This window comes from Diorhabda sublineata, chromosome 1 (genome assembly GCF_026230105.1).
Source record: "Diorhabda sublineata isolate icDioSubl1.1 chromosome 1, icDioSubl1.1, whole genome shotgun sequence".
NCBI lineage: Eukaryota > Metazoa > Arthropoda > Insecta > Coleoptera > Chrysomelidae > Diorhabda > Diorhabda sublineata.
In genome coordinates, this window is record NC_079474.1 from 39,315,047 (window position 1) to 39,332,110 (window position 17,064).

Genomic DNA, 17,064 nt, shown 5'->3' on the forward strand with positions numbered 1-17,064 from the left:
TAATATTTGCTTCGAAATATCTCAATGTGATGTTTTCCGTTCCTAATAATTTGATTAATTTATTCTACAAATGGCTGTAGGCTAAAACAGCGTGAAGCAACATGTCGATTGAAAGGTCAACGAATTACTCGAAACGGTAGGCAACTATTGAAGAATCGATTTTTTAAATATTTGTTTACAACGAAAACTGTGTTTTCATGTATATTTTGTTTTATTTAAGCAACCAAGGACAAACTCAGATAATTTCATTACTAAAAATACTTTAAATAAAAAAAATGGTATGAAACTTATCTTTCAAATAATTTCCGGGATCCCATAGAATCTCTCACTTTTAAAATGTGTACGTGTATATACTTTCATCTATCATATATTTTTATCATGTTTCCAAAAATATTTACTCTCAACGAGTAAATATATTGAAGAATTTCTCTCTTTTCCATAAAATTTAGCGAAAATAATCTGTTTTTTCCACATTTAATGAATAATAATTTGTTTACAACATTCATTATAATACAAAAATTGCGCGTTAATCTTAGTTATTAATTTTTCATTACATAATTTAGTTTCAATCTTCTTTTATCCATAAATAAGAATAACTAGAATATGATGTTTTATTTTTGTCAATTCAAGACATGAAAAGTACCAATATTCCGTAGAGCTGCATCTATATTCTTCGTTCTCCGCCTAATGTACATTGTATACCACCAACAGTAACATAAAGATGATTGGCATACAAGAAAGAGATCAGATTATGAAAATTTAACTTCAATCTTCATATAAATAGAAGCATTAATTTCACGAAAATAATGAAAATCGATGGATTGTGAACGTATTATTGTCTCCATATCCTTATCAATAAATCACACATCCAAAGCTTCATGTGCATTTCATGAAAATCAAAGCTTCAAGATATATTTACATCAGAGAGAATTAGAATGACAAATATCATTGAAAATAAAACAGGTTATTTTGTTTATTAACTATCCTACTCTCAAAGGTATATTTATTCTTAGTCTAAGCAAACTAAATTGATGCAATACATGGTCTATTCCTAATTGAAGAGGGACGTAAAAGCATAGTATTAGTACTCAATACTTTTAAAAACTAGGCGATATCCTACAATCGAACTTCTGCGGGAACTGTAATTTTTGTCGATAGATTTGTATCAACTGTATCAAAGTCCAAATTGGATATAAACGTGAAATGTCTAACCTACAGGATAAATTATTATTATAGAAAAAATGATAATACCAAATCATGTGCAGACGACATATTTGTCATGGCAAGAAATAACAGCTCTAGAAGAATTGACAAGAGGATAAACCAAAAAAAGACAAAATAGATAGGACCAAGATAAAAATAGGAAAGTACAGGTTTGTAAAAGAGTTTCAAATACTTAGGCAATATTATAAATGAATAAGATAACAGATCAAAAAAGATGAAGGACCACATAAATTCAGGAATTCATTTATCATTTTAGAAAAGAAAAACCTGGAAAAGAAAATATTGAAAATAATGTAGATGAGAATAAATATTGAAAATTAGGGAATGAGGAACTAAAAGAGATGATGTAATGACAAAACTAGTTAAATTCATAAAACTTCAGATATGTTGAGATAGTATGGATAAGACGGTAGCTCAATTTATTAATGGAAAGAATAAAAGATTAGAGACTAATGGAAGGTAGGCCAAGAAGACGATTCCATGGAAGATTAAGAAGAAGAATAACGGCTGAAAGCTACAAATCTGCTTAGAAAGATGACGATGGGACTATAAGAAGCCATGCGAACTACGAAGTATCGTAAGGAGCGGCCAAATTCTCCTGGAATGTATCCGCCTTATATATTTATGCTAGATATGAATCTCAACCTTGTATGAATAAAATTATTCTCGTTTGTTGGTATTTTCGTTTGTGAATAAATGATATACATACATTGGAGTAAATGAACCATAAATGTCGTTTCTTATGAAATATTTCATTTGTAACTAATATCAACGATTTTATAAATCTCATCATCTAATAATGAAAAATGTGTATCTCTGATTCGTTCCAAACTAAAATAAATTTAGTTTGTAATTTTTTGTCATAGAATTATCGGTTTTGTACCACTCTACCATCCAGTAGATAACGCCAGATATAATAATTCTCAAATCCAAATTGTTTTAATACTAAGATTACTATATAAGCTCCAGATACGTCATCATTATCATTATTTTTCGAGAAATATCTCCAATTTGTGAACTAGATTGTCCCAATTTTTGTCGACATATCTCATTCGGCTTTGATTAAGTTCACTTTAACTTACATTGAATGAGTTATGCGTGTTGTTTATCTCTATTCTCGTAAATTATATTGTGGTTCATCAGAATAACATACATTAGACACTTAGTACAGTGATTAACCAATCTAATTACATGAAATACTAACAAGTACTTAATAAAAAACAAGAGTGTTTTGAAGGAAATTTGATTGACGATTAGAACAATTATAAATGCAAATTAATTTTATTTTACTTATAGTTTTACATTGGAGTATATATAAATTTGAGAATTTAAAAATTCAGTCTACACTTACCTGAAAAGAATACATCCGTAACTTATATGACACTATTAAAAATTATAACTATAAAACCAACAATTCAGTTTAAATTCTTGACCTAAGATTGATATTATCCGTTAGTTAATGTTCGGTCGTTCGCGGCCTCGAGTTACCTGAGTCTTCGCGAGATACCAGTGAAACTGAATTAACTAAATTACAAATAAGCTTTCCCGTTAACCGGTGAATGGTGATGTAAAAATCTAGGTCGAGTCTATCGCAGTTTGGCAGCCGGGTATACCGTGAGGTTCCCCTCGCGGCCCCCTCCAGTAAGTCCTTCTGAAAGGTTCATTATCAATTTTTAGTTTTATTCAATTTTTAATTTTTTTAGCACCTCCAAAAAATGTTAACTGTGCTTTCGATGGATACTATGTACGGTGGCTTTTTTTCTATAAATCAGGCTTAAAAATTGCTTTTTATAAAATTGATCAAAATCGAAGTGTGATTTTTTTCATTTATATTGGTTATTGGCACAAATAAATCAATTTGAAATTGATTGTGCTACGAAATTGTTAGGAACGGACTAGCCATACGCTGTAAAAATATGAACAAGTGGAAACTAGTATATTTGATACAAACTTGTGTAGTCTTTTTAGAGAACGTTGAATTTTTTCTATTCTTAATTAATTTCTTTGCAGTTTGACCCTTCTAATTTGATTATTTGAAATCAATTAAATTTTTTGAGTCTCTTGTAATGATTAATGGTCAACGAAGGCTCAGCTAGTCTTTAAAGTTCTTATTTTTTTTCCATGAAAAATCATAAAAATATTGGAACCCCGTCTAGCCCTCCAGAGTGCTTGCATTGCTCTTCCAAACCTCAAACACTCCAAAAATTCAACTTAATTGTACCAAACAATTGACATCTCATCAATCGCAGTATTTTCAATATTTTCAAAAATATCTAAGGTGTTTGTGTTGTATTGGCAGGTGTTATCGACTCCATCTATGACATTTAATCCTACAAAAACCATCCAGGAACAGTTTCCACTTAATTCCGGGCCTCCTTCAACTCAATTTACTTCAATTTGTTTCACGTTTACTGCACCATCAGTTTATTTATTTTGACCTTACACTCATATAGAGTAATTTCCTTCCCAGCGAAAAAAAGTAAGAATACCTTCTATTAGGATAAAGTCAACCAGAGGTGATTATCAATTCCTTCAAGCTGGGAATTAAATTTTTCAAAAATTGATTACAATTTATGCATTTTTACTTCAATTCTGTTTCTTTTAGAATCAGAATTGTTTTTGATTCTTGTAAAATGATCAAAAACTGAAAACGCTTTTCTATATTTTTCGAATCATTGTGAGCATTGTGGGAATATACCATGATTTTTTTGACGTAGATCAGTTTTGATGTTTCGTCACTTTCTCGATCAAAGTAATAGTTCATATAATTTTACGTATACTCTGAAGTTTTTCACACAAATACAATTTTTAGTTGGTTTGTTAGTAGATCTGTTTATAGCAATGGATTAAGAGGTCTTGGATCCAAACATCTTCAAAAAAATTTTGTGAGATGAGAATGAAAATATTCATTACGCAGTGGGGGGTGGAATTTTGACATAAAGGCAACCAAAATTTCATTTAAGTTTTATTATCAGCGAGAGTCAAAATGAAATATTTCTTGATCATTCTGTAAATTTTCTTTAAATGTTCGTTTGATTCTATCTGATGCGTGAGGTACTATTTTTCTTCTGCTGGACCATAATGTCGATAATATCAGTTACTAATACTTCATTAGTTTAGTTTCTTCGTAAAATAATTAACCGAGCTACCCTGTTATTGGTGATAATTCAGTCTAAAAAGACTGAAAGGGATTCATCGTTTTGAATAAGTTATTTGCGATCCTATTGAATTGCTTATTGAGACGCGAAAGAAAATCTGCAAGAGACTTTGACGAAAAAAGAATGAATTTATTTTATATCCATGATTAGTCAATGTGTTCAGGAAGTTGCGTGTAGAAACACGATGTTATTGAAATGAGATAAAAATAATTCAATACCTCCTAAAAAATCGATGTTATTTATGAAAGGAATTTTATTCACTGTAAACTGAAATAAGGCCATATAATTATATTTTACAATCCGTAGATAATTATGATATGGTTATATTTATAAGAACTTAATTTACATCAACAACTACAGCTCATTATCATAAACGAGGTGTGGTTAAAAAATATATGAATTATTTTTTCAAAAATAGAGTAAACTAATATAAAATTTGAATTTATATCCCTCAAACTACTTCTCCCGGTGCCATGTACCTATCCCAACGTTGAATGTATGCTGAATACAATATTCAGGGTACCACCATACCAACTCTGTTTGACGCGTTGACTGGAGATAAACTGAATAATAACTCTCTCTGAAGAGGATAACTTAGTTATCGAAACGCGTGTCATATTATAATTGTGTTTATGTAGTGGTAGCTGAAATAGTTTGGTATTAAAATCACCAAAGGCCCAGGAATTCTAACTTAGTTGAATCTTTGACAAGAAGCAAAAACTCCTGAAACAGAAGCAAGTATTATGCTTTGAACATGCTAATATAATCCACAAAAACTTTCCTCAGTTTCTTTGAGAATAATTAGTATATGAAAACATTAGGTTTTTAGTTAGCTAGTGAATATACTGGAAGTATATTCTTTACTCATCCATAAAAAGCTGTAGTTTTTATATTTTGTCAACATCACTGGAATAGAGATTGTCAAATTATTTGAAAAAACCTTTTTCGTGGTAGTTGATCACATACATTCTAAATAGGGATTGCTATTGTCCATTTTACTCTTTCTTAGTCACTTTTCCCTCTTTCATAATGTTAACAAAAGTTGAAATAATTCTGTTTTACTCAGTTACCCGGAGTAATCTGCTAATATCTCCTTCAAAAGCTGCTTTCCTTTTATTAACGTATTGTTTAGATTTATTTACTACTTTCTTGTTCTTTATTCAAGTTATGGGTTTCTATTGGCTTTATTTTTTGAACACTTTCTTCTAGTTGGCTACGTTAATCGATCTTCTTACTCTCAGATGAGACTAGTTTTGCTTGCACATCATACTCTTCATCGGCTAGATCGTTAAAATCGGTCGGTTCAACATATATAGTTTCGGTATTGAGATACTCTTCATTTTAAGAGCTTCTTATAATGTTAAACCTCGTCTGTGAAGAAAAAAATCGAAAGAAAAAAAAAAGAAACTTTTCATTAGAATTTAGTAATATAATTGTTTTTAGGGCAGAAGGAAAATACTATTTTAAATAGACGAGAAGTTGGCGCAATATCTTTATCGATGGCTAAATAAAACTATTTTATATGAATTCGTGAAACATATATCAACCCAGGTTTGATATGGGTTATGGATATAACTGTGATTGATCGGTCTTTTTAGGGGAACTGAAACTCTGTTTTTCTATTGTTAAATTGATTTGTCTTAGAATCATCGCAATAGAAACCAATTTCACTTACAGTAACAACTATCATCTGCATGAAGACAACCTTTCATTTTTATGTAAATTGAAATACGATTTTTTGGCATCAATCTTTGATATTTTTTGTATTATTTGTGACCGAAAAACGTCATAATCGTTCTTCGTTCTCAATGACTGTCCACTTATAAAACTCTTCAATATTATTACGTAATACCATGGTCATATTTCAACATTTCGAGATCCTATTTGATACTTTCTACATAGTATTGTGTTACTAGTAGCAAACTGTCAACCGAAACTGGTAAAAACTTTTCACTACTTATCTCCATATATAAGCGCATGAAGATTCTAGTTGAAATAGATACATCTTAATTGTTACTATAAAAATTCATCTCCTATATCTTTGATCACACCCCGTACATTTATTAATGATAAATTAAATCAAACTTCTAATTTAGTTGTCGGATACTTGTAAACTTAAGAATTAATTTTGTTGTTACGATATGTGAAATGTAATTGGTACTTTTCACTTCTACATGGCTATTTACCACAGCTCTCATTACCAATAAAATAAAAATGAAGTATGTGAAATTCAGACCTAATAGAGATTACAATATTTACACACCTACTATCAATTAATTACATTATCCAAGATACGGCAATTCTAGCGAGTGGATTAAGAGTTATGTAAGAAACAAGATCTCTGAGAATAGTTGTGAACGACATTAATAAAAAAAAATCTTATCTGTATGCTGTATACAAGAAATTAGCACAAGAAGTGATCTTTCGATAATTGAATGCGAATTTTCAATGTTTAAATTACAGATTTATTCATTACAAGTTTTTTTGAAACAGCGTGAGTTCAGTTTTTACAAGATGGATCCACGAGTCAACAATGATTACTAATATTTGAGAGAAATCTTTCTCTTGTCTATACTACGTTGATAGATAACTGCCAACCGCGGATCCAGGGGGGGTCATGACTCCCTGCCTAAACCCTGATTAATTAACTTAGTTTTTTGTTTCTTATAAAAGGGCGTAAGTAGAAATATGCAAAAGTACGTACGTACGTACGTATATATGATTCAAAGTCAATGAGGAATTGAGGTTTAAAGTAAAAATTGCGTAAAATTCGTCATTATGCTGTCAAAAATAACGTAATTTACTTATATTTTGTGGGTAAAAGGCTTAAAATGCCATGTCTTTGGGGGAGGACTCATCCTAATACTAATGACCCTCCCTTTGTCAAGACCCATCCTTGATCACTGCAAATATCTTTTCCAATTTGCTTTTATGCATCTGATTTATTTTTTAATGCCCATCTTGCAGAAAAACTCACATTATGAATAGATTATAATTGTTTTCGTTTATGAATGGATCAGAAGAACAAGTAAAGGGATCAGAATAGTACCCTCAATATCTTTTTTTCGATAGCTGAAAAATAAATTTGTAACAATAAAAATAAGATCAGCCCTTCATATCAGTTTTTAAGGGGGGAAATAGTGTAAGAGGGCTAGAAAGACTTAGTAGAAATATTGAAAAATATGTTTCATTTCAGCTCTTTCTATTTTTATAAAGGTTGCTACTTCAGTTTTGAGAAAGACAAATAAAAACAAATATTCGTAATTGGATATGGTTGTATTGTTTTCCAAAATATTCTCCATTAAGAACAATACACTTTGGAATGCGTTTGAAACATTTTTGCTATTCCGATTGTGGTACCTATACCAATATATAATTTGAACGCATCAACCGCTTCTTCAGGTATAGAAAAACGTTGACAATGGAATTTATTTTTGATTTGCTAGAAGAAAATATTAAGTGCCTGTTCTAAAACGCTTTTTTTGATGTGTGAGACTTCCGTTGTCGTGGTGGAGATAATTCGTCTCCTGGTATTGGTTTCCCTGATTTATTCGAACACTTCTGGCAAACGAATGCTGGTGTACCATTCAGAATTGACCATTCTACATCGACCTAATGAAATGGTGGCGATATGACTAGTTATTCCGAAAAAGTAGGCAACCATTTGTTTCAAAATGCTTCATGCACAAACTTCTTCTGTAGAATTTGGCTCGTCTGCGATTGAATTTTTTCAGCATTTCTTTGTACAAATTGACACGAGATTTTTTTTGAAATTATACGGTATCCAACGCGAAATCTTTTTGACAGACTTATTTTCATACAATATTAGATATTTGCGATTTAATCCCATTTTTTTACCAAGATGATTGTTTCAAGTATCTGTGAACAACTCAAATAGGCCTCGTATGACAACACGGTCTGGGTACGTTCATTATTAAAAATGCCAAACTTTATGCTAGCAATTGACATATTCACATTAGTATTGTCATATCTCAAAACTTCGTATAAGCCATTAATGTAACCCTCATTTAGATCCCAAGTACCCCACGGGTATAACCGAGCGGTCACGCTACGAGCTCAAAATAACTTGAGTTCCTTGACTTCGTTTTTATTGGTACGCGTTTTATTTCCAGTTTTCAGTTATTTTTTTCTTAGTATCACCTACTGTTTGAACCTCAAATCGAAAAACTCTCATTTTTTTGCGAAAAAACTATTGTAAGAAATCATGCTGGTTTGTTTTGACTCCAATGGAAAATGCAAGCTTCATTTTTTATAGCATTTAGGTTCATAGCTATAAATCAAAATAAATGTCATTTTAAGTTTTAATATATTATACTCTCCATATTGTAAAAAAATTTGTACAATTAGTTATAATATTTCAAAATGGTTAGCAGTTAATATTTGCAGATGGTCATAATTTGTATCATAGTGAATATTGAATCATATTCAAAGTTCTATATTGTTGGTTATTCATCTTTAAGTAGTTAGGAGTCAAAATGAGTGACTTTTGGATATCTGAGCGACATCTAAGCTCTGTTTTTAGATCTAACTACGCGCATTTTTCGAAAAGTGACAAGTCATTTGCCATAATTATGAAAGCAGATCTTCTAATTTATTCACGTCGAGCATGATATATCATACAGTGAGATGGACATCGTAACTCCAGTGTGGATTTTTATTTCACTGCATATTGTATGAATTTACACTGTTTCTTGTCATCATTTATTTCAAACTGAAGAATTCCAGTCAGGAAATTATTGAATTTCATTAGTGAAATTTGTTAGAAAACCGACAAATAAGAATTAATGATAATTAATTAATAAGAATTAATACCTTGCACAATTTTAGGACACAAATTTTTTTCTTTGATATTTAAGCGTGTTTGAGTACCATTTTACTGCTTTGTTATGTTTTCAATTTCCTAGAGACAAGTTCATAACAAAGCCGTGGGCATTTTGTTAAGTAAAACGCAAAATAACTGTCAGCGAAAGTAAACATGAACTATAAAACAAATGGTAAATGATAACTCGAATATTTTACAATTAACCATATCCTATAAAAAGTGTTTCTTCTTTCAATGATATCTGAAATAAAATACATCAAGGCGATATTCTGAGCTCGAACTAAAATGTCTGTATCCGGTTGACGAAAGTGTATAAAAAATCATAGAAATTCATATTAAGTGGTCAATATTGAATTAGACTGGTTTATTTTTATATTAAATTTAATCTCGTAAAAAATTAATTTCACTGGGTGACATTGACTCAGCGAATATTTAATAGAGGCCACAACGTTTGTAGTACAGTTAATTTAAAATGAGAAATATAACAAACAAAACTAATGAGATTTCTCGAATAATATGATCATTGTTAATATGGGTTTCATATAACATAGTCAAAAACCGGAAAATATTGGGAGTAATTAAGAGATATACCCAAGATACTTTATCACATTTGTTGGTATAATAATAAAGAATATAGTTGTATTAGAATAACAAAAAAATCCCTTACAATTTTAATTGAATATTTACCTATTCATATGATAATTTAAATTGAATAACATTGAAAGCGGAAAAATCAGCAGAAGAAGCTGATACTACGTCATGGGATGAATTTGGGAAACAGATGCAACCGGCAATGCAAAAATGTAATTTCACATACTGAGATCAATCAGTAGAGGGGAAAAATCCAAGAAGCAATTCAAAAATTACAAACTGAAATAATATAACTGTAGAAATCGCAATATTAGACAGAATGATAGAACACATCCAAGAGCTAGAAACAGTTGATATATAAATGCGGGAAGAGAGAAATAACAAAAAAGAAGAAAATATGGCGACTTAACATAAACCAGCACAATACGAGAAAAGTCAGAAGCAGAATTTGAGAAGATAGATAAAAAAAAACTATAAATAGGGAAAGCACCGGAAATAGATGAAATTAGATTAGAACATAAGGGTATGGAATTATACCAAAGAATATTAGTAGTAAACTGAGATACTCAAATCATTCCAGAAGAGTGAAAAATAGCAATATTAGCACCAACCACAGAAAACGATTGCAAAAATTATGCAAGTATATCGCTACTTGTAATATAATTTAAGATGGACTTAGACAAGGGGAAGACAACAATTAAACGATATACAGGTTGGATATTCACTTTGTATAATAGAAGAAATAACAGACACAGACAATAGAATTGACGTTCAAGTATTTGATTTAGGAAAAGTATTTGACAGTATAAACAGAGAAAAAATATGGAAAATTATTGGGAATGGTAAACTTAGTTAACAATTGATAAATATAGTTGAAAATATATATAAGAAAATAGAAAATGTTGGTAGCGAGAAATATACAAGTAGATTTATAACTGACAGAAGAGTGAGAAAAGGAAGCGTTTTAAGCCTTTTATTGTTCCTATTGATCATAAACGAAATAGCTGCAGAAAGCAGCAAAGAAGGAAGGAAAACACACATAGGTGGTATTCTGTGGGTAACATTGCAGGATGCTTTATTAAAACAATTATTTATTGACCAGTATACATTTAAAAATAGAATGTCGACACTTACTAAGGTAAAATCCAATTGAACTTTTCCAGCACTTCTGTTTATAATTTACTTTAGTTATTCCAAAAAATCTCTGTAAGAAATGCTCTTCAACAAACCGTTCCCATTTTATTGAAAATATCAATAAATAACATCATTAGTCTCCATATGTTCTGTATATGTTCTTCAGACAGTTTTCTTCATTTAAGCACCCAAATATATGAATAACTGAACTTTTTTATGGGAATTGTAGTTACATACGATGATGTTTTATATCAATGTATTTTTCCAGGTGGATGAGTCTATTGTAGCCTTTTCTTGTTTATCTAAATGTGATTTAGATTTTTCTACTATTTTTTGGAGACCGTATGTATTTCATTTCCTTTTTCGCTCACTTAAAATTCATACTCTTTCAATCCGTTTTAACCTCGATTTTTCAACTAGTTTATTGTCTTCTCCTTGCTTCATTCTCTGATTTTTCTTAATGTATCTTCTTCTAAATAACGTTTGATCTAGTCAAAAACACAAAACTTTTTCAATGTCCTATTTCAATGACTGAGAGCACATAATGTATACTATCATGATATGCGCCTATTGTTAAATCAGACATCCTTACAAAAGAAATAGAAAAAAACGGGTTCTTATCATCCATGTTGTTCAATTTCAAATCAGAAAACATATTTCGCGATGATTTATATGGCAGTACAGAGTAAAGATGGGTACTCAGATGATACTGCCATCTTCGCAGCAAATATGCAAATGACAGGACATTCAGCAAATGAATATCCACTCTCACTAATAGAAACCTAACAGTTAACACCCGGTAAAGAACATCTGAGACATGGACGCTTAAAGCTGACATCATGAACAAAATAGAAGCGTTCCAGATGAGAGAATCATGTAGATGCCGTGAACTGTGAAGGTACTCAGACAGCTGAATAAGAATCATGAACCCCTGAATATCATAAAAACAAAAAAGGTCGGTTATTTCGGGCATATAATGAGAGGTACCAAATATCACATCCCTCGCCTGATCATTCAGGAAAAATTTGAGGGCAGAAAATGAGTAGATAGGTCACAAAAAGCTATAGTGACTACGAAATATTAGAAATTGGACCGGACTAGGAGTAAAACAACTATTTCGAGTAGCGACAGATAAAGACCAATTTAACCGAGTTATCATAGAGGTAGGTCACGGTTGAGGACAGACACGGCAGGAATCTTGTCCACATCTTCTGTCCGTAATATTACTTTGTCTTCCATATTGCTTTTGCTGACATTTTAACCATTCCTTTTTCTTCTCGTTTCTTGCGTTGTGTATTTTTCTCTCGCATAGCCTTAATTTATTTTTGGTATAATCGTTCACCTCCATCTTTTATTTTGTTTCTTCACCTATCGATTGATATTCAAATATCAAAGTAATATTGATACCATTGATACCATGAGTATTATATACGTTGTATCATTCTGACAAAATTTCTCTAATATGATATATGCGGTCGATTGAATCGCATTTATTCAGAATATGGATATTATTTGTGTTCTCCATATTCTATATCATTGTTCTAATCATTCATTTCCTTGAAACTGCTTCTTTCTGTCAATTTAACTTGACTGTAATTTGCCACAATATCGATTGAATCTGATTCAAATTTTAGATAAATTTATCCTCAAAAACGCTGAGAATTCAACAAATCATTCAAAGTAAATCCTAATAATTATGATAAGTATAGTGGATTTAAGGGTGGTTCATATTTGAGGCTGAATTCGCTTAAAACTGGTTAGTTTATGCAACCGGAATAAATCCGGGATCAAAGAATTGGCGTCAGATTGTGAAAGAGGTAGTTGCATTAATCTATAGAATTAGTGGGGTATGGAATCCATTATTGATATCACCTTCGTTTCACGTTTCGTGTATTCTGTTTTTAATTTAGTTATGTTAGACCCGATATTTATCGAGGTTTAATTTGAATCATCAAGTATAGTTCTGACGTCGTCGATACGGTTTGTTATAAGTTCAAGGTCCTTTGTAATCAAATTCAATTTTTGAGAAGTTTTTGTTTGTTCTAATGTAATGAATTAATTGAATGTGAATAATAATCGCACTTTACTCCGATGCAGAACATGCACAAGGTGTACTCGTAGAATTAGAATTGATGCAAGCTTTAGCAAAAGAGGCAAGACTGAAAGTTAGATTACAGGAGTTGGTTTCTGCTTTGGAACAGGTTACAAAAAACGCTGAAGCAAGATTCTTAGAAGGAAGAGAGATAGTACAAGACTTAAATCAAAGTCGAATCTGGTACTTCATTAAGAGTATAATTTTTTTTGATAATTCCTATTATAAATATTTTCATGAAAATTGTGAAAATTGATTTGTACTATTCATAAGCTGTTTATTGTCTTTCGATTGATTATACAACGCGACCAAAAAATAAGGGATAAAAATATTATTAGCAATAAAAAGTAAATTAAAAAAAAAAAACTAAGATAGAGTTATTTTTGATAACCCGTTTGATAAATATACCGATTATACCTTAAGTTTGACTATCTTATGCTCTGCAGTGTTTAGTTATTCACAAAATATAACAGATATAAAATTAAGTTTTGTGAAACAACTTGTTGCAAAAGTTAAATAGATAATATGAATAAAAATACCCCGTATAGTGAGGCGAAACAATAAAACTATTCGTGTTCTGCCTTCAAGTGATATATGGAAAACCTTCAATAGTAGCCATGGATTTAGACTGTTTTATATCATCGTAGATTATCAGTAGCCCAATGAATAAATCAACCTTAAAATGCCAAAGTATATGCGATATAGTCTAACAAATATCAGAGTTCATGCTCTTTGAAAAACGAGATTTTATTTGCTATTCAACAATCGCATCGAAAGAATGGTTTTGTCACGTCCTACGAAATATTTACAGAAATTGCGGCTGAATGTCATTTATACATTCATAGTAACTAAAGAGGTTGTAAAAACATATTATTAATTATGAAGCTTGGTGTATGTATTTTCTAAGCTTTTCATGTAGTTTCACACATACTACGCCTTTTTGATTGGAGAAGTTAGATTTTTTTACACAAATTTCTAGTGTACTTCTAAGATAAAAGATCCTCATAACTCAGCACTTATCAATGTTAAAATTCTGCACTTGTAGGTTGTTTGTGATAAGTAGTTGTCGATAGAAAAATATGGAAAAAGATTTTTTACTTTTATATCAGTACACTTTCTAAGATGAATGAAACAAAAATAAAACGATTTTCACCAAAGCAACCCAAGAGTATTTAATCAACTAATTTCAATAAATTTCGCACATCTAGGGTATGTTTGTCTAGTTTACATTTTGTTTTCAAGTAGTTTTTATTATAATATCATGAAATATTCATAAACTTAGATTGTTAAGAATAAAAATGGTATTTTAAATTTTTTTTTATTTTTGGAACCATATGGTTTCGATTCCTTGTATTTAAATAAAAAAAATTACTTTTGTATGATAATTAAGCTTAACAAAACGCACAAGTTCATAATAATTCAGTTACTCAAACACCTCTTCATTAATGGGAAATCCATGACCACCATGAGGTAGCATGGTGGTCAAGCAAACTTTAATTCATTAATTTTTAATTACAACGGATGTGTAATCTGGCGCATTGTCTTGATGGAACAAGTCTAGCCAAACGTTGCAATGAGTTCGCATAATACTCTCCGCTGATAGTTTTTTCTATTTCAAAATAGTCAATAAAAATTATCCCACGCGTATTCCAAAAATCGACGCCATAGTCTTGCCTGGAGATGGATCCGGTTCTCACTTATCAGTCCATTTTTTGACCCACGTTCCAGCCATGGTTATGAGTCGGCGCAAAAATTCGGTTTCATTTCTGTGGAACATTGCCAAACACTCGATGGAAATATCCTCACGACGCTGTTTTTATTCCATTGTGAGTAAACGCGGCACCCATATTGCGCACAGCTTTCTCAAGTCCAAATTTTTAGTAGTCATGCAATATACTGCACTTTTTGAAATGTCTACCATGTCTGCTAGCTCTTGCACTTTCCGTCGACGATCATCCAGTACCGCTTTGAGGATTTTCTTCAACATTTCTGGAGTCGTTACCTCATTTGGACGACCACTGCGATGCTGGTCTTTGCATTGTCGTACCGCGTCGTTTAAATTCTGCTACCGAATATTTTACTGTTAACGAAGAAGCAGTCTCACCCAGAGTAGAATATAATTGAGCTTTTATATTGGTTGGGCTAAGGCCTTCTAAATAAAAGTATTGTATCACATAACGATGACCAATTTTCTCATGTTTAAAAATTCACTAAAAAGGTTCACTATTGATGGCTGATGAAGACGTAGCGTCTTCAACTTGAAACATATTCTATATAGATCAATTACTTTATAATACAGTGGTATTTTACAAGTAACTACCGCTATCTCTAGGTCATCATCATCATCCTTTTTTTTAATTTGATAAAGTGAATTATATTGAATGAAAATCATTAATCATATCAGAATAATCAAAACACAGTCGTATTTATTATATCACGAAGCAATATATTCTCCATACCAACTGCATCCCTACATTGGGATAAGCAAACATAACCTAGAAATGCAAAATGTGCCTATGTTTTAAGCACTTCTAAATCATTCGATTTCATTGGAAAATAATAAATTAACAGATTTGGACACCATAACAATGGTGAATATTGAGAAAATTAAAGGACAAAAAGACAAAGTTGATGAATTGAACTAAGTAACTGAAGTTGTATGGAAGAACTCAGAACTTTTACCAAAAATTCAGGAGTTTACGCATTAGATGGAAAACTGATGATTATGTTATGAAGAAGTTAGTTATCATTGGTTTGTACTCGATAACCTAACAATCCAATAATCTACCATTGGAATGGGGTTAATAAGATATCAAACTCGATACAACTATTATAAACTCATTATTTGAGTCTGAGCTGGATAACCGCTCGAATATTGATATGGTGTTATTACACCATTTCAAAGAAATACTAAAATCTTAAATCATTACAAAAGTTTCCTCTCCTTCTTCGAAAATTTAAAATATCACTTCGTGATACATATTTTCAGATAATAAAATTTTGAATTTTGGGTATCTTGGTGTTTTTAAATGAAATCCAATTGTGGTCACCAAAAATTGCTCATTAAATCCAAAATAATCATTGATGTTCAATGAATCATTGGAAATTTGAATCTGAAGAGCCCCTTGTTGTGTTCGTCTAATTAAAATTGTATTGTGAGAATCTACAACGACGAAGAACATTTATTTATATTTCCAAATAAATTATTATGATTGTGGACTGTACACTCCACAGACAAACGAATTCATAATTAACAAGAATCTCAATACATTCATACAATTTGTTCCTGTTATCCATCTTCTTTAAATTATGAAATTAATTGATTCTTAAAGTTTAATCAACGAGCACTTGTCTTGTACTATTTCATATTTCTAATAGAATTACAACCTTAATATAATTAAAAAAAATCTATTATCACTGAGTTCAGGTATCCTTGGGCCAGCCTGAGACTGCTTTCTTTACGGGCGTTGCCTATTTTTTAAATCGCAGTTAGATAGATACACATTTGCATTGTACAGTGTGAACTAGTTTGTTGTATGACGCAAGGTAAAATTTTTTATTAATTATGTTTGTTATAGAACACTCTACTTATAGATTGGTATCTATAAAAAACAATACAGCAATAAACACGGTCGTGTGGTAAGAATATATTAAATGCATATTGTACTTGATTCGAATGATTCCAAATTGGATGATGTAATTTTTAGAATATTATTTATTTCCATTTGTCACTATACTTTTAAGAAAAAGATTTGACTTATGTTCAAAGTACTTACCACCTTCACATTTTGAAATGTTCTCAAAAAATTGATGAGATACTTCATCTCCCTCATTTCAGGTAAAAAATTCTGCTGTGTAAATATTAACAGACTCAAGAACTGCACCACATTTTGTGGTTTTAGTGGTGGGTATTAAAAATTTGAAACCAGTGTTTAAATTTGGTCTAAATTTTCAACAAACCAAGAAGATTAAACAAGACTCTAAGAAAAAGGTAAAAGAACGCCTTATGTATATAAGGAAAA

At 30.9% G+C, this 17,064-nt stretch overlaps 1 protein-coding gene across 3 annotated transcripts in view; it reads right to left on the reverse strand.

Annotated features, from left to right (window-relative positions):
• Positions 1–17,064, reverse strand: part of LOC130448964 (class A basic helix-loop-helix protein 15-like) — a 165,734-nt gene that overhangs the window by 85,139 nt on the left and 63,531 nt on the right. The window contains exon 1 of one of the 3 annotated variants that reach the window (XM_056788418.1): positions 2,576–2,740. The exons of the other annotated variants lie outside the window; for them this stretch is intronic. The gene's annotated coding sequence lies outside the window, so the exon portion shown is untranslated. Of the gene's footprint in view, positions 1–2,575; positions 2,741–17,064 lie in introns of those variants that run through there. 3 annotated transcript variants of the gene reach the window in all.